General features: G+C 38.1%; 1 protein-coding gene across 2 annotated transcripts in view; it reads right to left on the reverse strand.

The window, feature by feature from the left end:
- The window catches only part of LOC139964544 (Krueppel-like factor 6), an 81,383-nt gene that overhangs the window by 34,470 nt on the left and 21,496 nt on the right, over positions 1–25,417 (reverse strand). The window lies entirely within an intron of this gene.

The raw sequence follows: 25,417 nt of genomic DNA on the forward strand, positions 1-25,417 counted from the left end.
GGCATATAAGATTCTCAAGAGATGAGCATGTATTCATCATCATCTTTTACATCCAGCTACTAGAGGCAGCCAAATAAGTCACCAAAAAAAAAAAATTTAAAAAAAATACTTCAACCTAAAATTGATGTAAAGCAAATGCAATATTTATTGCCTAGATACAGTGCCTTAGTTAGAAATATACAGTATATGGGCGAGTGGGGTGCGGGAGAGGGGGTTTGGGAGTGAAGGCATGCATAAATACTGGTTGACTTTGGCCAACTTGTACACGCAGTACCAGATTTCCCTATCATGCATCTCTGTACATAGACATTTCCAATAATCTAATCTGGATACAGGTTTCAATCCTTATAAATGTTTTGCTACAAGACAGATCAATTTTTTTCTACCTTCGAAATAGTTTGTAAACGGTTTATACACTATGTTCGCTTTTTCTTGTCCATTTTTCTGTTATCTCTTACTTTTGCCGATAAAGCTGCTTCTCTACAGATCCTACATGTAAGCAATTATATTAAATGTAAGTAATTACAGCTCACTATAAACCCGACGGACGGACGTTCTTCAAACTATGCCACAGTATGCAAACGTTGGTACTTTTCGTTTGCCAATAGTTGTCAATTAAGATGTTAATGAATACCTGGAATTGCTTTAATACTGCTTGCTTAAACACTCGTTAACTATACAATATAGAAAGTAAGCCATATCCATTCCGGCACACGGAAACATGCTGGGAAAAGTGAAAGCCTGCACTCAAAAAGAGCAAATGAAACTACAAATTACTCAAATCTACAAACTTCCCTACTTCATTAAATCCTCTGTACGGGCCCGTATGTAACTCGCAGAGGATATTTTGAATTATTTTCAATTTCCCAGCTACAAAGATTGTCCCTTCTGCTTTGACAGCTCTGCTGTGCGGGGGAAAAGATCGCCCGTCAGACTGACAAAATTATTACATCCAAATAATTGGCACCCCAGGGCAAAAAAAATGAGTGGGAGAAATATCACCCCCCCCTTAAGGTCAAGGTATAAAGGAAAAAAGATGAAGCAAGCAAGCAAGTACACAAACAGACAGACACAGTGGAACTTTAGAAAGGAAGATGTTTCAGCGATGTTTTGAAAGATGTGCATAAGGTTAAGGTCTTCTTTTTTATCCCATGAGAAAATCCTTGGCTGAAAAAACAACTGGCATGAAAGAACTTTAATGAAGGCAAATTATGTATGCAGAGTCAACAGAACGTCAACTCTAGGGGGATAGATTCAGAATTGACAACGAGGTCCCTAGTGTTCTAATCTTTAAATAACAATGTGTGCATGTGTGTGTATATTATATACACACTTGAATTGGTTACAAACTTGAAATTGTGAATTGTGAGCAGAAGTCAACGATAAAATAACAGAAAAAAAAATACAACGGCCAGCTAAAGATGTACAGTAACTATATCCAATGTTGACTGAAACTCAAATTTGAAACAAGCCGAGTATTAAACCCATATGTCAATACAGAAATGATGAATCGTTCAGCAATCATTGTCCATCAAAACCGTGCACCATCACTCCCTAGCCTGTGTAATGATTCTGTTAAAATCCTGACAATATATATAGACTGTGCTATACAGTATGTATAGGAAAAAGCACATCCCGTCCCCCTTCCCCAACAATTTTTGTCTGTTTTTATGTGATTTTATTCACTTCATGATCCACTTTCAGTAAACATTACATTTGCTAACCAAAAAAAAGAAACAACTCCAGCCTCTTCCCCCCCCTCCAACCCTCCCACCAATTACTCTCCACCCCTCCATGTCTGCTTTTCCTTAATTTTTTTTCTTTCTTACCTGTAACAAAAGAACAAGTTATGACTTTACAGGGAAGATTCGTTCTCATCTAATGATGACAATCCTGCCGACAAGTACAACTAACTTCAAGCCCTCTAGGCTATATTCCCTTCTGGTCCACTAATGTTTGCACAAGTTAACACATATATTCATAATACTCTCTCATAATAATGCCCTTTCAAGTGTGAATAATTGTTTTCTGGCAGAATTATGCCATCCCCGCCATCAACTTTCCTGTCAAACAAATTTTCGCTTCTGCCCAGGCAGACATTTTCCCTCTTATTGCTGCTATGGTATTCAGAGTGATGGCACATGATTAACACTTGTATCCAAGGACTCGTGTCTAGTCAGATGAACGGACGAAGACGGCGATCAACGGGGTATTGCTCGCACGTTCAAGACCGGTGCAAACTATTACTTTATATTGCTAGGTAGGGAGGAGAAGTTTAACTCATACTTGGTTAGAGGGTCCCTGGGGGTATGGGCCAGGTTGGATAGAGAGGATAGGTTGAAGTGAGACGGGGCGAGGGGAGGAACACCAGTGGAAGTGATAGCAGCAGTTATCTTGCGGAAGAGGGAAGAAGAAAAGGAAACTGAGGGAAATGAGATGGACTGGAAGGGAGACAAAAGGGATCAAAGGAAAGAAGTGAAAGAGAAATAATGAAGGAAAATTTCTCTTACATATTTGCACAGGATCAATGCAGAAACACAGTAAGTTTTATTTTGTGTGCCTTCGTTTGAGGAAGAGAATGTGAGAGGAAAATAGGGGTATGGGGAGGGTTGAAGGCTTGCACATAACTTCTTTGGAAGAGGATTGTAAATATGGTGTTCTTATTCACTTTACCGTAAACATTTTGCATTGGTTGCAGAGTGAGCTAGTGAATACAGTAGGTGGAGACAGGTAAGTAATGAGAGAAATGGTCATAAATTATATGAGAATTTAGCTTCCCTAGTTGAGGAATCAATTCAGCAATGGTCTACAGATAAGTCTTCTTGACTGAAAGAGAGCAGCAGCACATTACACACAGAAAAAAAACTGAAAGCAAAACTCTGCTTCCTTGGGAAGGAAGCCATGCAGCCCCCAATAGCTTAATTTAATTAAGCTATTAATTAACCAATCAAAGGAGCAGGTTTATAAAACCCTTCCCGTAGTTCTGGTTACCAAGGTTTGACTGATCAATATGAGACATTCTACTGTTTTGGACTATTGACTGTCCACAAGAATCAACCATTACTACACTACCTTAACTGTACACTAAAAACGGAACAAAGTTTCAAAGAAACCAAAGCCGTCCCAGTGAAACTGCAAGAAATAAAGAGCCTGTGCTTCATATTAGGTTATTAAGTTTTAACAGGACATGAAACATTGGCATGTAATCATATAGTGCAATATTTACTCAATAGGTGGGAAAAGTTTGTCGTCATAGTAACACATGTATCAACTTTTGGCAAGCATATATATTCTGCATAAGACTGGGATACATGTATCAAACTGGGAACAAATTGCATTCATAGAAGATCAAGGCAACTGGGGGGGGGGGGGGGGCGGAGGGGAGCAGTGAAATATGCCCTTCGAACTTTGTAATTGAGAGTAGGCGTAGCAAGTAACATAAATCCATGCACTCCCTCAAAAGTAGAATATATTCACAAATTATCTAGCAATTTGTTATATTTATGACCCTTAACTGAATTTGGTTCCGGGAGAGATTGAACTGCCAACTACCATGAACAGCAGTCACTGGTTAATGCCCAAATGTCATTGACATTTCTAAATTATACAGACAGTCAGAATTTTGTTTTGGATCATCTCTCTGAGGAGGGGGAAGGGGGAGGGGGAAGGGGGTGGGAGAGGTGGGAGCAGCTGACTTGCTGTTTAGTGGAGAGAAAGGGGCAGAGAAACCCATCATGGTCTCAATTTGTGGTCTCAATTCATGAACTTTGCACCGATGTCAATGCACAAGCAGTAAAAGCCCACCGTTCCTTGCTGTTTTCTTAGGGCATCATCTCCCCTATTTTCTCCCCGATTCTCTCCGACAGTCGATACCATTTCGCTAATGTATTTCATTAGACGGTGAAAGTGACCTCCAAAAACCACTTCGCAGCGGGGTATTTTTTTCTTTTAACCCCTTTGCTCTTTTCTCTCATCGTAAAAAACAATCCCCATCTACATCATCAGCTGCTTCAGAGATGTCCAATCAAAATATAATTTACTCATTCTCTTTACAGGCCCATCATCTCAATGTCATCCACTTTGTCGAGAGGAGTTCTGAGGATTTTGAACAAATAACGATGACCGAGATGGAGAGGAAATAGCAGAAAAATAATCATGCAACTTCAAAGCAGATTCAGATTTCTAAGGCAAAATTGAGTGTAATTCATCTATTTTACACAGTTGCCCAGTTGTATCAATTCCACTATTGAGAATACATAATCTGTCACTTCCCACTATCTAGAACTGGGTCGTAAAGCTACTGCAATAGCCAATATGAAGGTCTTTCTCTATCATTGGGATGCAGGTTCCACCCAAAAGGAGATTGGGGGAGGGGGAGATTGGGGGAAGGGGAGATGGGGACTTGGACAATTTTTTTGCTTTCATAACCCCAATCTTGTGTTTACAAACAGCCCTGTGGCAAATTATCACTACTTTATCATTACAGTATATTGAATAACTTATTTTACGACATTACCACAGAGAAGCACACTAAATAGCCCCAAAATGAGTTTGGATCCATTAATTCCCAGGGTAAAGGGGGGCAGTGGGTGACCATGGCTTTATCTCAGGGTAACCGCTGTCATTTGTTTTGCAACCAAACCAACAGGAAATACCAGGTGCTCCTGATAAGGTAAGCGCAACCTTTCAGAATTTACCCATCAATAATGACTGTTCTTCCAATCCCAACCCTACTCAACTCTTTAAGGACTTTATCAATCTCTCCTAGATCAATTAAAATAGCAAACTTTTTACCCTCCTTTTCACATATATAATGACTGAATGAAGCAAAAATTTTCCTGCATTTTCCAAGGATTTTTAGTATTAACTAATACAAGGTTAACCTTTCACCCTTCTGGCTTTTTATTTTTTTCCCACAATAATCATTCCATTTTTTTTTTTTTTCTCACTACAGGTTGTGACCCCAAAGGTCACAACAGGTATGCAGCTACCACAGGTTGTGATAGATTTCCCTCAGTGATAAAATGTCAATATGGAGGAGGAAAGAGGAGACACACATACACACACACAAGCCATCAGATAAGTGCAAAAATTGAAAGGGAAAGTAAGAAATGACCCACAGTGGTGGTACATCAGGTGCAAAGATCAGCTGGAAAAGCAAGGTATGGCAATGAAGGACATTGGATCTAAAGAATTATCTACCCTGGGCCAATTCCAATATGGTGGGAGGAGAGAGTGGGTGGAGTAAATCTATGGAATTAATTTGTTTTGAGGATGTTTTGAGAACCCATGATTTAAAGGGTGTGAAGACTCCCGCAAAAAGAAACGTCTAATGCCAGTAATTTCACCTAGTTCGAATGAGGTGTAACAGAAGTGTTAAACACTACCATCTATCCCAGAAGATACACACACAGCTTGCTACCATCGGTAATTAGACACTAGTGTACAGTCAGTACATACAGCTGCGGTCAATACCCACAGCACAGTATACAAACGATACAGCGATGGATATCTCAGGTCCAGCTAAAGATCACGTTTCATTACTGTCTGCATTTTGTAGCGACACGAACAAAACGTCACTTGCAAGCGACAAAAAGGTTCAGATTTTTCAGATGGCCACACGTGGTTTGGGGCGAGTCTTCAATGCCTTTAACCATCAAGGAGGAGTGACATGGAGGAACAGCAATGTTCAGTACCTTAACAAACATTTCTGTGACATTTATAACAGAAACAGTCCATACTATGCACATTGTAATGCAACTGTACAGTAGATCTTCTAGGGCAAACAGTCAAGTGCTTGGTGGTTTAATGTGCAGCAACTCGATGACGAATTACGCTATTTGGGAAAAACATCCTTAACTGTACTTCCTTATGCTTGGGGCAATTAGCCAAGACATTTTTGAAGAATTGGTTAGTCATGTATTACTTTCCAGTCCAAGCTCAAGAAAATACAGCAACTGTATACAAGGTGACAAGCCATCTTAGACCTCACTGGAAATTAAAACTTACACTTTGCTCCACTTCCAGGGTGATTTCCCTCTAGATAGCAACTACCACTCTAACAAAACATTTACAAAAAGGGCTAGTTGGTTTATGTGAACACTATACACCAGGAAGTTAGGGATTTTCCCCCTATTGTAATAACTCATGGGGTTATCAACATTTTAACCTTCCACAGGTTTTGTTTTTTACATTCCCTTAACTATACCTATTTCCTTCCCAGTCCCCCCCAAACCTGACCTAACCCACCCCACCCCATCCCTTGCCTCGTCCTTCTCACTTTTTATCTCTTATTTGGCCCCACCAACTACGCTGGTCAAATGAATCCAACTATATTTTCACTGACCAAAACCCATTCTCATATTTCTAACTCAGGACAAATTACTGAACATGGTACATATTACTCCTCCTGAAAACAACAGGGATTTCCAGAAGATAAGGAATCCCTAAGTAGCAGATAGGAAGGGAGGTTTTGAATTACTGTCATATGGGCAATGTAGTAATTGTGACCTATTCCCAAATTCCTGTATGTCACCAAAACAAACACTGCTTGATTGACTTTTAAAGCAACATATCATCCACTCAAAATTCAACTTTTACAAAAATTTGTTATCTAGGATTTTTATACATTTTATCACATAATACATACACAAGTTGCTTTCTTTTTTCAAATGCCAGGAGTTTTTACCTTTTAGTATAGTATTTGCCATGGGGCATTTTAGTTGCACACAATTGATGCATGCCATAAATTCTAACCTTTGTGTAAAAATGTTTTACACTCAATAGCAAGTTTCTTGAAAATTTTAAATGGCAGGTGTGATCATTAATAGACCTCTTTAAAGAGGATTGACATAAGACACAGAAATAATTTCTGGTTGACTTTCAGGGTCAAGTAGTTTGGTGTACATGGAGGGACTCCTGAGATACAAAAGGAATGGTCAAGCTATCAATTTACAGATGGCAGTCTGTTTTTGTTCAGTTTAAAAAGATGGCTCTTCATACAATCTGAAGGAGTTAGAATAAATTTGAGTGATATATTTTGGCTTCAAAACGAGGAAAAACACAAACCCTAACATCGTAACCACCGACCCGATTGGTTTATAAGATAAAACAGCTTCCAAAAAGATCTAAGAGAAAAAACCGTATTCCATTTGGGAGATTTTGTTATTTACATTCCTTCACAAACAAGGCTGAAGACTTGATCAAGTATAAATCATCGAGCCACACACATCCTTCAATTCCCCCCCCCCCCCTCCATTTTTAAATGTTAATTTTCTCTAATGGATATGGGGGTTTGTCTAGTGCTGAATCTAAAATATTGAAGCTCTTAACATGACCTCCTAATGATGGCACTTGTTTCAGTTTCAACACTAAGTTTTGTTAAAATTTTAACTTTAAACAAAATTATGGAAAAAAAAACAAAGGGAAAGAAAAGGTTTTCAGATGCTAGGTGGCAATATAGACATCAGAGAATTACAACTCTTCTCCCCCTTTTTTCAAAAATAAAAATTTTAACAACGGATGATAACCTTAATTGGCTCCTAAAGCAAGTGAAAGAAAAAACATGACTTGGACGTTAGGTTTTACCTTCTAAGCTATAATGAGCAAACATCTCTTGACCTTAGACAGACAGACAGACAGACAGACAGACAGACAGACAAATACATAGACACAGAAAGAGGAAAACAGGGATATACTATCAGAATTTAAGGAAAAAAAAGTTTACAGTAGGTCATAAAAGTAGAAATTGTATTGATATAATCACACCAAATGGTATTGTGTTGACCTAAAAAAAACCTGCATCAACATTTTTTTGCAAAATCTGACATAGAAATTGCCAGAAAAAGTACTTATTGATAGGAAATACCTAAATCAGGAAGTTTAAAAAGAGCTGCACATTAATGAGCATACAACTATATCTATTATTTATTCGGCTTGCATGTCTCAATAGGTCAACGCCAGATTCGGTATCGATCGATAGATTCAGTATCCTGCGAGGGTTTTGTGTGGAGTAAGTACGTACTATAACCTGCTGCTGTAGTACTAGAGCTTTTTATGGAATGAGAAAGTCTGTTATAACCAACACTCGCTGTTTAAGCTTTTACACTAGACTCTCACAATTATACTCCATAGAACGTTTTGTTAATGAGTTCCAGATACTCAATATCTCTCTGTTTCAATTTGAAGCTGCTTTCCTTTTTCAATAGAAAATAGTTAAGCCGTGTTATATAGTTTGAACTATATAACCAGACTGCCGAGCTACAATCGATCATATAGAATGTCAGAATGATCTATAACTTAGAAACTCCATAAGAGATATAGGTATGTTTTCATTTCTTTAGGAGGGGTGGGGAGGGGGTAGGAGACGAGATGTACAGGACCAGATGAACAGGGCGAGAGGGGAAGGATACTGGATATTTGCATGAACAGTTAGACAGGAAAGTGTCATATATGTGGACACATATGCATAACACTGTGCACGAAACTCTTTAGCAGAAGGCAAATGGCCAGTGCTGTAAGCCCAGAAGAATTTCAACAAGCACAAAGACATATGGGGGGAAAAAACTATCCAACCAACTTGACATGTGACTTGTTGTTTAGTCCAACAAAGTGTCAATAGTCCAAAATACTCTTCAGGGTACTACAACGAGTACTTCACCTGCCAAGTACCACACACAGTACCACTACATTGCTGTAGACGACTTAAAGTGAACCAAAGAATTTCTATTCACAAAATGGTCTTGTTATCTATATCAACCAATTCTTTTGAAAGAAATCACAACTTTTCCATGCAAAAACAAAAGTTTAGAGGAAGGCTTCTCTTTGCTTGTTATAACTTTGAATGCTTGCAACCTAGTACAAACCACTTTACTGAATCGCTGCCAAATTCTTTAACACCAACCACTCAGAATATTTGGTTTCTATGGTAATAACAAACCTAGGCTTTCTTACCCCAGCATAAACATTTTAGTAATCACCAAGGGATGATAACTCAAAAACCAGACCAAAAGTGAAAGTAGAAGTCCTAAGGGTTCCTACCCACATATAACAAGACACATACATCATGCAAACTTGTAAGAAATGTCTACCCATCTACAAAACAACATACCTTTGTATATGGCAAAGAAGAATCACCCCACCCCCCCCCCCCCTCTGGTTTTACAGTGAGTGATAACCATGAATGAAATAATAAGTTCCTGTCATTCTAAAGCCAAAGTATGTTTTCAGTGAGTGACCTATTTGTAAAAGCTGTTTACAATGGCACTTCAGACAGCTAATGTTAAGCAGCACAATCTGCCATTAAAAACTCCACATAAAAGTGTACAGTTTTCAAAGCACTCTTCAATCTGCATATTAGAATGCAAGGTAGGCTAGCGGAAAAGTAGAGTCAATCAGAAGAGAAATCCCTTCCATTGTATAAAAACTTCAGCAGCCTGCCCTGGGACAAGAAGCTTAGGTTATCTATACAGATTGAGAGAGGGGGGAAAAACAACCTAACAATAGAACAGAGATTGTTCACTGGGGCTTCAAAATGAAGACAACACCTAATTGACTAGTAAAAAAGACTACTGAAATGGACCCTTTACTGCTACTGGATCATTTGAAGCATGCTTCCCTCACATGATGGAAATGTGAAAGAAGATCATGCCCTAGGTATGTATACCAGAAAGCAAAATTTAGAACTTACAAATCTTTCGCAAACGACTAAATATTCATTTACGAGTATTTGATGGCACATAAAGTTCTGAGAGAAGATTGCCAATTTCATGTGTTGGCAGAAACATGTTTTTTTTTCCTTCTTTTTTTTGGGGGGGGGGGGGGAGTGAAGGAATCAACTGGATAGCATCATTGTTTACCCAATAAACAAATTAACCTCTAATTGAGCTGCAAGTCCAAAGGCCATGTCTGGATGAGAAGTCACCTCATCGAGACCCCACGACATTTTCCTGGATCGAATTTCACGGCAAAGAAAAAACTAAACAAACACAGCAACTTCGTTTACCCCCAGAGTGACCTTACAATGTTATCACCAGATCAATGCAAACACACAGACGGACGCAATGGGAAACTAAGCGAATTGGTATAATCAACTAGGCCTCTTTCAGGGCCCCAGTTGGCCCTTCAAACTGCCAGAGACTGAATTCACATTCGTCTAAAGAATCCTCGAGCCTCTGTCTTAATGACGAGCAGCTGACCGTCCGCCGAGACTCGAAGGATACGATTAGACTCACAAATAAGCGTAGAGGGTATGCTGGTCAAGGTATCACTCGCAAGGGCATGAGTTGAATGCACCCCAAAGAATCAACCCCCCGAGATCCCAGGTACCTCCAGGTTGACAGGTGAGGTTTACCCTGAAAAAAACTTCAGAGGAGAGATTCTTGAAGAGGGAAGAAAAAGGTTGTACTTTTGCTGCACTAATGTCTAAGTTCTAACTGCCACATGAATCTGAATGTGATGGCACATGTACTTTTAGTGCACTAATGGCTAAGTTCTAACTGCCACATGAATCTGAATGTGATGGCACATGTACTTTTAGTGGCACCCTAATGTCTAATTTCTAACTGCCACATGAATGTGATGGCACATGTACTTTTAGTGGCACCCTAATGTCTAATTTCTAACTGCCACATGACTGTGACAGCACATGTACTTTTAGTGCACTAATGGCTAAGTTCTAACTGCCACATTAATCTGAATGTGATGGCACATGTACTTTTAGTGGCACACTAATGTCTAATTTCTAACTGCCACATGCATGTGACAGCACATGTACTTTTAGTGCAGTAATGTCTAAGTTCTTACTGCCACATGAATCTGACTATGACGGCACATGTACTTTTAGTGCACTAATCTCTACGTTCTAACAGCCACATGAATCTGACTGTGACGGCACATGTACTTTTGCAGCGCCAATGTCTAAGTTCTAACTGCCACATTAATCTGAATGTGATGGCACAACTGCACTCTGTGGAGGTCATCACTAGTAAATAATGATCACTTGCGTTGTCATGGACACAGTCAGGACAAAGTACTTCCAATTTTGAATTATGTCAATCTAAATATTGATTACAAAATTGACTGTTTGGCTCACAAAGTTACATCTTCCTGAATTTACCATTTACCTTATATGCTATTTTTCTGTATGCAAGTCCATTTAAAGTCTCATTTTTTCCCCTTTGGAAGGGGGGGGGGGGGTGGGCGGGTGGGAGAGGGAGGATGGTTTTATATGTTCCTCCATGATAAGACCATCCAATAGTTGCACAATTAATTACATTTATCCATCAATGACAGAGATCTATGTGATTACAAATCTTTGCCTACTCTTTTTTTCTTTCTTCTCTTTTTGTGAGTTCTAAAACTAGTGAATCCAATGAACAAAATTACTTTAAAACAGTCTTGTCCATGTAATGTCGGGTTTAAAATTACTCATTTTGCATATACATTTATTTTCAATATATTTCCATTATCCCTAGTGCACTGTTGGTGAAATGAGTTTATAGCAGATTGTTTCCTCCACGTCGTCGGTTTACTATGAAATGTTGGTAACACCACTGACGACTCACAAGAGTGCACTGAAATTACCACAATGTAAACAGCAAGTTGTGAATTACAATAAACCCATAGCTTTGTAAGCGGCACAGTGTACTTATTGATCTCCAAATTCAAGCTACTGTATGCCATTAATATACAATATACATTACAAACACCTAAAGTACTGTGAGGGGTGACCTTGTACGGAAAAAAAAAATTGCAAAGACACTTAACCCTGCTTGGTGTGCAACCATTGTTCAACCAAGTGGAGCACTATGGGATTTTTTCTTTCCTTTCATATTGCTGATATAAAGAGCAGCACAGTTTGACATCTCTGCCAGGCCTACACAAAGTGCACTTCACATGTGTTATCTAGCTGCTGATGGGTAAACAGTACTTATTAAACAAGATATTGACTACATAGGTTACACAGTTTAAACCCAAATGCCATATCCCAAGATCAAAGTAGAATCATTGAATAGTGCGACGTATCATGTCAAGAAACAAGGAAGAAAAAAAAAAAAAGAATCCGACATTACTTCCTGTCCCGCAAAAGGATGTAATTAGCTAGTAGTTGGGCTAATAAATTACTTACAATAACAATACACTTCCATACGAAAACATTAAATGTTTAAAAACAATGACATTGATGAAGCACAACTGGGGGAAGAAACATTGCTTATCAAACAAAACCTGTCTATATTGTATTCAGCATAACATGTGATAGAGCCAGCTATGATGAACGGAAACCCTCTTCCATATCCCTGCAAGCCAATTCGATCAGTCGTTCAGAAAAGGACCAGGGGAGACTTGGAACAAGTCTAACACCGCTAACACCACTGGGCAGAATGGATAATGTTCACAGAAGGAATACAGGCAAGAGAAACATGGCGATATATACTGTATAAATATGCAAATGGATTTTTAATCACTCCTGACTAAAAGGAGGCCTGACAGCTGTACAAACCAACCTAAGTTGATATTTATAATACAACGTGAAATGTTATTTGTAGCTGTTGTGGATTGGACGGAAGAGACTTGACAGTTCAGTTTAATACAGGTATACCATTACATGATACCGATGAAAATCTCAGGTAGAGTGTTAATATTACATTGTTATCTCAGTATCAGATCATGATAGGATAGTATCATGCATGCATGCATGCATTTACCAGCAAAGAGGTGTCCCTTCGGTACCTGTATAAAAGAGCAGCCTAATCACATGACGTACTCTCTTTGGTCTAACTGCATAATTTGAGGGAGGGAGGGGGGGGGGGACAGATGGCCAAGACTGCCATTCCTTGCCACCAATAGCAAATGGAGATCTCTCACTAAGGGGTGTTTATGAACCAAACATGTAATTTACTGACACAAAACTTTTCACTCCGGTTGTTTACGTTTTCAGACTTTGAACTGGCACTATTTCCCAAAAGTGGATATTCAAGAGGCAAAAATCCTGGGACATTATAGCAAGTTATTTAAGGGGCCCCAACTTGAATTTATAAATTGACTCAAGTGGAGGTGGGCAAACAGACACATCCATACAGCTCTTAACAGTACACAATAACTGTATGCATACCCACGGGAAAGCTGTACCACACAGGGATCCCTTTCTATAAAACTATGAAATTCAAAATTCAATCAGTACAGAGTCAAAGAGATTAATTTAAGAAGTCAAGTGACCGGAATCTCAAGCCATGGTTCTGTTAATAAGTAACTTGCTTCGGTTGCAGCATACTATGCAAATGTCAGGGAATAGCCATGGGGACTTACATGCACCATCCAAACTTCCTAACTGAAGAAAGGAACTTTTGACTCAAACCGAGTTGTACCCATGAGAAAAAAATATTCTGGATTCACTTTAAAATGTTTGACTCATCAAAAAAAAAAAAAAAATGAAAAATGCTGTAATTTGCAAGAGGACCAGCAAAATGACAAATCACAACGAGGATCACATTTTTGTCTGAGTTTCACCATTTTTGATGATCAGACGATCCAGATAAATATAACTATCTGAAACATTAAACGGGAAATGAGGGCGCTTTCTGCCAGGGGACGGATCCAGAGGTTCTATGCCCTTGAGATGTGCAGCAGAGTTGATTGAATTACCAACTTTAATATAAGAAGAACGGAAATTACACCATTTCTACCAATCGCAAAAGCTTGAGGAAGAGCTTATGTGAAAGGTTACATAACTAAATGCGTTGAGGTTATAGGGCAATCCGCAATGGATACAAGACAACAAAAACAGTACTTAGTTATAAATACTAAGATCATAGAGAGGGCAAGTTATAGCCTTATTCCAAGTAAAACCATTCAGGAAAACAGCAGGATACCTCTTACCCCGTTTAGGTTTCCATGCATGCGTTTTGCATAGTCACGTATTTGGTGGGTTCCCAAAAACCAACCCAAACCATCCAGGAAGGAAAACTAGTCTTCCTAGCCTTCCTTCCTTTAGGAGTGCCCTCCCACATATTGGATTGTGGAGATTATATACAAACAGTACATTGTTATTGCCCAATGTGAGATGATCTTAAAGGATGTTCTGGAAGTATAGAACCATGACGGTAATCCACCTCTGTCTGATGGCATTACTTGTTTCGGTCGACAAGGGAGTCAGTCGCAAGCATTTAACTTTGAATAAATTACAAAGGTAGACTTCTTAGGTTCAGCAATACATAACAACAATCTGGCAGACTTTTAAAGGGGAAATTTTACATAAAAAGCTTCATAAAAAGCACAACAAAAAATAAATTAAAAATTAAAAAAATAAAAACCTTAAACTTGTTGTTTGATTGAATATTTTGAGAGAATTCTGCAAAAATTAATAATTATCCAAAGCAAATAGTGTAATATTGTGCAAATTTGAGTTAACTTACAAGCAATGCCATCTGCATCTGACATATTCCCCCCCCCCCCTCCCCCCAATACCTGACCCACCATGCATAGTCTCCATTGTCACCATGTAGAGGAGCCTCTCTAATTTAGAATGGCTGAGTAGATTTAAGCACCACCAGAGGCAGATATTGCAACTTCATATAGCAACTTTAAAAAGAAAATATTTTACAACTAAACCAACAAGACCAGTCTATGCCATGGTAGGTAAGATCATACTGTTAAATTACAGATTTTTTAACAGATTTGAACAGGATTTAATTGCAGGATTTTAACAGATATGTTTAGATAGAAACCACACTGTTGAGTGGGGGTGACTTGACAATATACCTTTGAAAATGAAGATTTTGCTTTGTCATAAGTTTCATATGGTATGGTCTTGTGCATATGCATACAGTATACACCAACAACAACTCTTTGAAGTAAACTCCCACTCAAAGGAAGCCCACAATCACATAGCAAGCATTTCATCAAGTTTCACGCTATATATAAGTTTCCTGCGTTGAATTTAGATGGATCCACTTTTAGTTATTAACAAGTATGTTGTAATCCCATTCTGTGTTGGGTTTCAGGTAACAAACCACAATCAAAAATGGGTTTGATCTAAACAAATAAACTCACAATCATATTGAAATTTGTCACCTGAACACACCTTCCATATATCTTGTACTGTCAATTCACAGAATCTCAAACCACAATGGAAAACACTGTTAACAGAATTTGTGTTTCAACTTGGAATGATCTGGCAAATCTGCACGCCGCACAAGTTTATGAGGGGATTTTGGTCAGGCCATCACAAGAACAACCTTACAGTTCTTCCAACCTTCTTTTCAAATGTATTTTTTTCACTCCCTAATATTCAAGGATTCTTTACATGCTGAAAAATTGAAGTTGTGCAAGAAAGATCACCACCTATAAACCCCCAAGTTGAAAGATCCCCTGCCTATAAACCCCATTATATTCCTTGAAATGTCTTTAATCTTCCCAACAAAACAAATTCCTGGGAGTGCTCTTCAATACAGGACATCAAACCAGATTTCATTGGATAGTTTCTGAAATCTGTGACAGGCAAGAGGATCTTATTGTAGCCTAATTCCTTTGAATTGATTACCCCTTTGATTGTGAAATGACAATAGCTGACCACAAAGAGTTGATGATATCCTCAATGAACCCCAGACTTCACCTTCATCCATGAAAATCTCACTCTTTTATCTTTCCAGATGAACCAAATCTCGGCCTCTCTATGGACTAATTCCTCTTTTGTAAGTGAGACTCTTATAGGGGGAAGATTTTAACCAAAGAAAGCCTCATGGGGGCTTCTTCTTTCTTTCTTTCTTTTTTTTTAGCCTGAAACTACTGAGAAATTTAACAATGGTCTGAGATCATTTCTGGATCTTCTTTTGAAAATGTAGTGTCTGAGTGTGGGCGAAATGATGAACAGTGATTCTGGCAAACAGGACAAATACAAACGTTGCCAGGTGCAAAAGATTGTCCGAAATGCCTTGTTGCTATGTAAAACCACAGCTTGGAAAAAGCTTGGAAAACAGGGTCATGTTGACCAATCATCTGACATTAGTGAAAATGGCAAAATCTGAACTGCATTAATGTCATAAACTAGGCTAGGAAGAATGAAACTGATATTTCCCTTATAGAGTGCTTTTACACTAAATCTGGATCTGATCTCCTGTTCAGGGTCACATCCTGTGCTCGAGATCAAGGCTGTAGTCGTAAATGCAGATCATATCGGGATCTGTTCCTCCAATTTTGATCTTGGAAAGGGGGAGAAGCAGACCCTGAGCATGAGATGGAGCTTGTAGTATAAATGCTCTAGGGTCAACGGTGACTCGAGGATCAACAGTGAACTTTTTCAGATCAGATCCTAGTGTAAAAGCATCCTAAGTTTCCAGCAAAACCAACAAGTAGGTACAACTGTTGGAAGAGTTCATGTACCTAAGCTATAATAAATCATGTTTAATGAAAGGCCCCTCTCCTAGCTGACCAAATTGTACCATACATAGATGGACAATGGAATTGTTAAACCTACCTAACAACTTTTTCTTGCTCGCAAATATGATGCAAAATCCAAAACTTTGCCTGTCATCTTTTAACTAAATGCTAGTTAGTTGAAAGCCTTCCGGTAGTAATTTTGATGTATCATAAACCGCAATTTAGGCATGAATTTTAGCAATTTTTAAGCAGGACTGTGTGTACTTCAAATTTTGCCAATTTTTAGTTTGCCAATGATGCTTTGCCCCTGCCACAACCATAGGCACTTTGTACTCTCTATCATGGACAGGCCACATGCTAAGTATGACACATGGACATTCCCCTTACTTAGATATCATGTTTGCCAGGTTGTCACATTTTGAACAGAATCGACCTCAAATGACCTCAAATGACCATTGACCTCAACCAATGACTGTCAACCTGTCAAGTCTGAAATAGATCTGTCAACATCCTAATTTTGGATATCACATCATCAAGTTCTAAAGAGTATCACATACATGCATATACACATACAAATATGTGCATGCATACATACACGCATTCATACATATACATACATACATGCATACAAACCAACCACTCCACCTGCCTGCAATAAGTATCCACCTAGAAACCATCCACTCAGCTAAAGAATGCTGTTTGACCAAGTTTACAACCTTGCCAACGAACGCATTGGCCGCAACTAATTTTTGGGCTAATGGATACTCTGGAACCCTGTGAAATTTCAGCTTGCAAGTGAACTTAGGTACTAGAGACCTGATCTACTCCACAGATTGGGTAGCTTCGTATCGAGAGAAATGAACTTTCAAAAGGTTGGGCCTCTCTGCGATGTCCATTCAGCGGGCAAGCTGAGTAAATCAAGCCCTGCTATTTATGTCATCCATCACACACAGAAGAACTTGAAGGCATTCATGGTACAGTACTTAGTACATGAACCTTTGGAACGGCACATGTGCTTTAATTAATGACGGTGCACGAGGGAAGGCCTCTAGGAATATGTTGGGAGAGAAACCCTAGTATACTGAGAGCCTTGACCAGCCTCAATTTAGTTCTCCTGCTATTTCAGTTTTGTTTACTAACTCAGAGGAAAAGAGCACTTGGCCTACTTAACTTGACTAGGGGTGTCATCCGAGACATTCAAATTAGATGTAACCGGAGGAACGCTGCGACGAGCCTTACGTCCGCTCGATGCAAGATGCAGTTTAGAATAGCCATTGACCACCCCGCCCCCCCCCCCCCCTTAATGGAGGAGATAAGTACTGTATCTGTCTTGTTGATTCACAACAAATAAACTGGTTCCACTTTGTCTTTTAACTTAAAAACATTATAATTACAATGGTAAAAAAAAGTGAAATATGTCAATTGAAATGCAAAAGATTAACCTCTTCTCTATATATGGCCATGATTATCAAGTTACGGTCAAAAATTGGTAAACCTGGCATTCAACGGACAAACTGATGTGTAATGCTGGAGAGGACATGGCAACCAAGAGGGATTTTGCCTCATGCACCTACTACAGTTAATCCCTAATTATCCACTTCTCTAATCAGGCAGCCTACCCAACAAAAGTTTGGGACACTACACAAACCACATTTACTGCACTTGAATTTGATGATTCGCTGAAAATGAATCCAGCAAAGAGGATAGATGTTCAACAGACTTTAAAACAGTGGTACAACCAATCAGTAAGAAACTGACATACGTGCAGATTAGGAAGGTGGAAAAATACAAACCTTATCTTTTATAGCAAATGCAAAAGGATTCACCGATACTGTATCTACTCATGCGCAAACACACATACACGCACCCATACAAATGGATACACACACAAATTTGCACTGGTACTTTCGTACCTGTTTCTGTGTTGAACTTAACCAACGCATACTGTACACTGTTAAGGGGTCTGTTGTATATAATTACTGCGGTCGATGTGAACCAAGAACCTGTCTGAGGCAAACAAGATTTCACATTTAATGAGCTGCATAAATCAGGGGTGTACAGGTAGAGATAACAATCTTCACACCAATCAGCTAAACAGTTGCAAAGGGGGGGGGGGGGGGTGTGAAAAGGGAAAAAGAAAAAAAAAACGTGGAAGATTTATTGTCAATACACAGCAAAGAAAAAACATCCAATCTGTAGCCGTTCATACCATGGAAAAAGATTGTAGAATCCAGGGAAGGGAGACCTATACAATTAGATAGTACTAATGGCTTAAAGCAAGAATGAAAATCTGACCAATTCCAGGTTTCGATGCTATTAATGACAATTGATCACAATAACCATTGATAACTTAATGACTGTCTCCATTTCCACCGCCTTGGACAAAATGAATTGGATTCCAAGATTTTGTGGGTTTAATTTGTGGTTAGAAACCAAAGGAGGTAAACATCCTCCCCAACAAACATGGTTTGCATAACTGTATTTAAACCCAGATAAACAGGGCTTTTTAAATCTCTTCAAATAGTCTATTTGAAATCCTTTTACTGCCACTTCTTGAGTGAGTAGACAGATAATGTGTGTGTGTGTGTGTGGTACGTATTGTACACCATCATCCAGAGAAAGAAATTAATATGTACTATAGAATTGCAAAATGGTTAAATTTTTGGTGTGCTCACTGTCATTGAAAATCTCACATCGTATTCTAGGTAGATGGAATATTATGAAGGAAAAAAAACCTTCATATTTATCTGATATATTTTTATACGCACTGTAGATCTGTGGCACCATGGTGGGCATTCACATATGACATCATTCATAAAATCATTTTGTACAGAGTTTTTTTTTTTTAAACCTACAAAAAGAATGTACTTCCCTTACACTACTTTGCTCTGCGAGTTATCATCAGAAAACTGTTTCATTGCAGTTTTTGCTCAGCTGATCATCATCATCATCATCATTATCATCCGATAACCAATTTCCAACTGTGTTTTCTCGTAACCATAGCACATGTGATTATGCCTGGATCTTTAATCAAACACATTGGAGTTAAACAGGCACATCTTAAAATTTAATTGTTATTAAAAATTGATCTCATCTACCGGACTTCCCCGATGCAAACATCCGACAGATCGGTTCGCATCTCTGAAGAAGAGAAGTTTGCCACTTCCACGGAGCCTAGCAGACTGTACAATGTCGTCGTCTTTCAACATCTGACATAATTCATACAAGCCAGCCACGTACAACAAACAACACAATTAATACAAACTTACAAGCCGAACAAACGTTGTTAACCCACCAATAACCAAAAGAAAGATGAATAAGAAGAAGAACATCCTATTAAGGGCACATCACTTGAGCTGTGCAAACAAACTCACACACATATACATACATGTGTACTACAAACAGTTTTTGCCTGCTTTGTCCTAAATGAGAGTAACACATGATCAATAGAGAGACAAGAAAATTGATCTCTCCGACATCTATTTGCTGACAAATATTATTCAAAGCAAAGGCAGGGTAATTAAAATTTAGGCACCAGAGTCATTTCAGTCGTCTGGACGCTTCGAGCTAGTCGCATAATGAACCTATAGAGATGATTTCATCGTAATGATGAACAGTAGGAAATTGGCACGCTGTACTATGAGGAGATGTGAGCTGCCAGTGCAGTATTCAATGCTGGATGTCCCAAGCTGATAGCATTCTTGAATTTTATCTTAAATGTATTAGTTACTTTTATTTACTTTTTTTCTCTTTTTCTTGAAGAAACAAGATTAAAATCATATTTCTATGATTGATCAATCTCCAGGACTTTTCCTCCTCTGTCAGCTTTCAAAGAGGATGGAGCTATGGTAACCTATACCAGTAGATGTGGATTCATTTCCGTTCTGCAGTGACTTGTGAAGGCTATCGCGTTTTATTTCATTTTTTTACCCTTTTTTTTTATATAAATTTAGGAACCTTCCTAGACCGGACAAGACTATATCACTCTGCTTCTAGCGTCTGGGCCGTAACTAACTGAAACTAATTAGACCTTCAACGCACTAGGTCCGTGTAGAATGTGGCCCATGATGTTATATATCAGAGAATCACTGTGGTATATAGACCACTTACTACTATTAAAAGAATTCATTTAGGTCTGTTGAGGTAGAATACATGTCAGAATTTGCAGATTATTATGGCCACAGAATCAGTTAATTATTATCTGACCCACAGAGAAAAATAACTTGTATTTAATCAAGACTTCACACAGCTATATACATCACAGTACCAAAACACTATACATAGATGACTTTGTAAACAATTTCTTGCTTACAAAAGTTCTGCGTTGTAAACAGTGATTTAACACAGCTGCATGGTATGATACAGTTTATGAACTCTCAAAAAAAATTGATATTTTATACATTTTATATTTTTTCTGTAATTAATATGTAATACACAATTGTGTTTAACCCGGCATCAAAAGAGAGAAATGAAGTGAGATAATCAAAATAAATATCAAATTCACTACACCATATCACTTTAGTAAAAAAAAAGTCAATTTAAATATAAAATGATAAGTCTATGTATACTACAAAACTAAGTATATAACTGACATTTTGATTAACAACTAAATACCAGCAAACATTGCTCTACCAGGCTGCCAGCACAAGTGGTTGCCTAGCGACCAGTTTTTTGAGGGCACTAATGAAGCCAAGGTTGAAACATCGTGATTGGAATATTATTTAGTTCATAAAACTGCCAAGTGTGATATTGCAAAAAATGCGTAGAAAGTGGGCATAATGTCTGTCACAGTGCATGTGAAAAGATATTTTAGATCTTTTCGTCCGGTCAAATTTTGTAAAATAAAATATGTACATATTTGCCAACAGAAATTGGTCACATACAGTTTCAACCATCTCTGACACAATAAACTTGCTGTTTAAATGGAATATGTTTTCATGGATAGTTTCCACAGTGTAGATTTTTTACATTGCAATCAATAATTTGAAGCAAACTTAATTCAGCTGGTTGTTGTTAATTATCAGTTTCCAATCAAATTTGTTAACCCAAAACAATGCACTGCGATACTGTGTCAAATGGTAGAACTGGAAGGAGACAGTAATCAGTAGTATCAGTCGCACACTGCGTTTGCAACGCAATGACGACCTAGGCTTATATAAAGCTAGGCTTATTAGGCAACAACCTCATACACAGTTTGTGTTATATCAGAATAGTTCCCTGTCTTGACAGTTTGCTTTTCCATAGCAATTCAAATGTCTCAGACTATTAACATTCACAAAAGCATCGTTTTTGCTACTTTTCAATGAAGAAGAAAGGTGTTTTCTTTCCTTTACTGTATGTTTTTCTTCTGCCTTTTCCCCAACTCTCTATGCAATAATGCAGGCATTCATTTCACTATGTAATCATTCATTCATCCTTTCTTTAATCCAATGTGGTTAAATCATTTATTGGCAAGAGGTCACACACAATTGGGGCATCTGTGTGCCTATGATGCAAGTAAGGAAGCAGCTTCCTAAAGCCACAAAAGCATTTCCTTTCCACTCACCATTGAAAAATGTTGAGGGCACATGAAAGTTCACATATCCTTAGTCATTCCTTAGCAAATGTCCCCCAGGCCCTGTAGACTTCTCTCTCATAATGTTTCACCAAACTTGTCTTTTATGAACTGGCAGCACACTATTCATACAGTACAATGGAGTTTTTAGACTTTTTAAATTATATCAGGGAACTGCTGTAAAACCCAATAGTAATACTATCGTAGCTGTAGGACTCTACACAATATACCGTATACATGTACACTACAAGGTCATTGCCATATAGAACAAAAGCCTATATATATGCTGTCTTCTATGTCCATAGATGTCGTCACTTCCACTAAATAATTGGATTTTTTCATAACACTAGAGGAATACAAAGTACCCAAAAGGCTCAAGGTTCAACATTCCCTACAAATGGGAAAATTATCAATTATCTGCTGCTTCAGTAGAATGGTAACATCACGTTTCACTGCACAAAACCTTAGCTATTGTCCTTCTGTAATATATTAGTAACCCAACGGTAGCTGATTCGTCATGTTAATGCTATGTAAGTTAGTAATGAATATTCATAGTCACATTAAAACCTCATTCCAGCATAGCAAATATATTAACCATAACTGTTAGTAAAATGACAATAGCTGCTTCTATATATTGATTGATGCCATATTCACATATTACCTAGATATCATATTTGATATTTTTGAAACTCAATCTGAATGCCAAAAAAAAAAATTTGTTTTATAGTTAAAACACAATGTATACTTCTAAATTTGCACTGTGAGAAGAAAGCAAAGTTTTGATTACCACTATAGTGTGCAATGTTAATGGAATTGGTGTTTACTAATACTATGCCAGCAAATATTTAGGACTTGTGAAGCAACTTGCAAACCCCTTTTTCTCAGATAACCTTGGCATAGGAGACTCTGTGAATGTGGTAGATATGTGAATGGACAGACACATACATGTACGTGCAAGAGGATACCTGCTGGTTATAATGTATATACTCATGTTTAACAGACAACCCTAGTTAACTTTCTTTTTAAATATTCCACGTAACTCTTTACAGTTGTTACCGAGGGAAGCCAAGCACAAGCTTTAAAATTACATTTTTTTTTCTCTCTCTCTCTCTCCCTCTCTTTCTCTTTATAAGTATCTTTTTTCTCCACGTCTGGTTAATTTCAAGGATTAAGAATTAGCTGGAGAGACACTGGGAATCGTATATATAAACAGCTGGAAACGTCCTGCGATCACAACACGACCAAAAAAAAACTAGCAGAAAGCTTCCGTATTCTTCATGCATGCATGAACCACCCGGTCTGCACGGCATCATTTTTCGGTTTCATGCGCATTCCGTATGACATTAACCTTTTACTGTACAATCAAATGCCTACGTATCTTCCAAGGTTTGATGATATTTGAGTAACTTTACTTTGTTTGACTTTTGAAAGGCAAAATGAAGCTGCCAAGAGGGCAGAATATAGCGATCTGTCTATACTCTGTTTACATATTGGTGCACTGGGGACGCAGTCACGGTTTGTGTACGTGGTCTGCATGTGTGGAGAGTCACAGTGCCCAGTAATTCAAATGTTGGAAAACTTGACCTTTGTATCTGATAGTCCGTGGGTGAACAACTCTTTGAAGGCCCTCTCTACTCTTGCATTTAGTGATCAATGTAGCCATACAACCACGTCTAAACAACCTCTCTCTCTACATATATTTATATAGGCTCTCTATATACATGTAGACTACATGTGATTTGTATCATAATTGTGGTAGGTCAAAAGCATTTTTAGGCGCCCCATTTATACGGAACAGATGGAAATATTTGTACATAGGACAATTTTCACATTTATTTCCACTTTTTCACAAACTGAATTAAATTGTTTAGAGATTCTGAAGGATGCTATACCATTACCCAGTCTGGGTATTTTTTTTTTATTATATTTTATATTTTTTGAGACAAAAATCCCATCAGTCATGACAAATTTTTCGCCTGGGATTTCACTGTGTGTTATATATATGTCAAACTCCTGCTGTGGGTATGTGACCTATAGTTTACAAGAGTGCTACTATTTATAACTAGATTGACAGAGGCAAATACTGTGTAAGACTTATCAAAATAGGGTGAACTTGCATTCACCTTCCCCACAGCAGCTCTAGATGCTACCACAAGAAGGAGAGGAAAAAACTGCCAAGAGAAAAGTCAAAGCAAACAGGAAACGTGTCTTTTAATCGTATTTATTCATCACAAAACTTGCAAAAGGGTGGCCGGCCCCAGCATTTTACTTCTTCAAGAGTGATTCCTAGCTCATCCAAACCAGTTATATCCCTCCAGGGGTGGTTTTCAAAATTGCTTGAGTGGAAAGTCTTAATGAACGAGACGTACATGTGCAAGTGCTCACATAATTACTGAAATTGAATGTTAAAGCATATATATCCTATTTCGTGAGTGACTGCTCTTTGCTTCTATCAAAAGGTACTCACATGAAGATCAAAACAAAATGCACATTCCCAACAGGCAGGAAGGACACTTGTCCGAATACTAACAAAGTTTTTCAGATGGTAAAGAGCGCCGGCCTCTTTGATTGATCCTTCAGGTTTTGAGAGGACCCACCCGCACTAGTTTTTATCAGTTACTGGAGTATTTACAGGTATTTAAGTGCCATCTATCCTCTTGTCAAAAGTTTGTAACTTAGAGAAAACATCTATAGTTTAGCCAGTGACATACATATAAGCCATACCGTATGTACTACACACATGCAGTGGCATTTAAATGGCTATAAATGTCAATATTTTTGAAAAGCTGTCAGTTTATAATGCCATGGTAACGAGATCGCACAATTTCTCTCCACACTACAATGCATGTTAAGAGTGATTCTGCATACAAGAGTGATCAATTAAGCCGAATTGTTGGTAACCAGAGAGACAGTGCTTAAGCTTCATACCATCCTCTGACATCTGTAAGACTTTAAGGTTTGGCTCAGTTAACATATCTATATATCTATATATATATCATGTTTGATCTCTAGAGTAAGGCAAAATGTGTCACCAAAAACAGAACTAGTATTGTTCGATACAGGTGACAAACGCCTACAGTGGAATTACGACCTTCCTTACTGGTTTCGAACCTCTGGACATACAATCAGCGTCCATAGCCTAGTTGGTTAGGGTGTCCGCGTACAGAGCAGGAGGCCCGGGTTCGAATCCTGGTGGAGGCTGGAAGTTTTTTCACTGTTCTTGATTTTCCAACTCATTACGATTTTCATTTATATATATATATATATGAAAATCGTAATGAGTTGGAAAATCAAGAACAGTGAAAAAACTTCCAGCCTCCACTGGGATTCGACATACATACATATATCAACCAACAATTTGGAGTGAAAGGACAAATTAAACACAACCAAGTGTGATCTATAAATGTATATTATATACTCTCCACTACCAACATCCTGTAATAATAACAGTGTTAACTAATTAATGCAGTGAAATGAACCCCTTTTTCA

The sequence above is a fragment of the Apostichopus japonicus genome, chromosome 23 (genome assembly GCF_037975245.1).
Source record: "Apostichopus japonicus isolate 1M-3 chromosome 23, ASM3797524v1, whole genome shotgun sequence".
Taxonomy (NCBI): Eukaryota; Metazoa; Echinodermata; class Holothuroidea; order Aspidochirotida; family Stichopodidae; genus Apostichopus; species Apostichopus japonicus.